At 45.1% G+C, this 879-nt stretch overlaps 1 pseudogene; it reads right to left on the reverse strand.

The window, feature by feature from the left end:
• Nucleotides 1–826: 826 nt before the first annotated feature.
• The window catches only part of LOC115367854 (exopolyphosphatase PRUNE1-like), an 18137-nt pseudogene continuing 18084 nt past the window's right edge, over nucleotides 827–879 (reverse strand).

An 879-nucleotide genomic window follows, 5' to 3' on the forward strand; every position in this document is an offset into this window, starting at 1 on the left:
AACTCCTGCTCAGAGCCTCTGTCTTACATGTTTATTATTATTATTATTATTTTTATTATTATTTCCTAATGATTACCTCTGTGCACATTTTGTTGTTTTTGCTTTTTTTTTTTTTGGAGCCGCAGGTCAGATGCAGCAGCTCTTAAATTCTCCTCTATTTTCTCTTATTTTTCTCTTAAGAGACAAACGAGAGAAATCGAGTCCAGATGCACCGAGACCCCATGAAGAGGACTCTTATTTTCTTGATTTGATGTATTTCCTGTTGAAACAGGAAGTGTGGGCGGGGCCCGGGGCAGGGAAGGCAAACCAACAGCATCTCACTGTGAGAGAGAAACTTTTATTGACACTTTTATTTTGAAGGGACAGGTGGAGGGGACAGGATGTTTTTAAGGTTTGTGAAGGTTTCATTGGTTGACGTTTGAATTTGCAGCCTGATGATGTCACTGTTTGACAGGAAGTAGAGGTCATGTGAGGTCATTTCATGGGACTGGATATTGACTAATAATCAATAAAGGCATTGAAAGTGCACCTGATCAGAACCCGGCCTCGCCGCGGCTCCTCCTGATTTTTTTTGGTTGTTTGTTTTGTTTTGTGGAGCTCAAATCGTCAGAAATGTTCACATTAAAATTAATGATCCACCTCCTCAGGGCCAAGAGTTTAGCTGGGAACTATTTCCTGCAGGGCAGTGCCGAGGCGTATCCTTCCGCCCCAAAGGATTAAAGACTGGAAACGTCACCAAATCACACCGGAGCCTTCCTGAGTGTTTTGGGTGAACTGTCCCTTTAAAGGACGCGGCGTTCCCCTTTAACGAAGCTCCTCCTCCTCCCTACAGCCCGCCCCCCCCCTGCTCCTCTGTGGCCCCGCCCATCCTGCTGAACT

This window comes from Myripristis murdjan, chromosome 11 (genome assembly GCF_902150065.1).
Source record: "Myripristis murdjan chromosome 11, fMyrMur1.1, whole genome shotgun sequence".
NCBI lineage: Eukaryota > Metazoa > Chordata > Actinopteri > Holocentriformes > Holocentridae > Myripristis > Myripristis murdjan.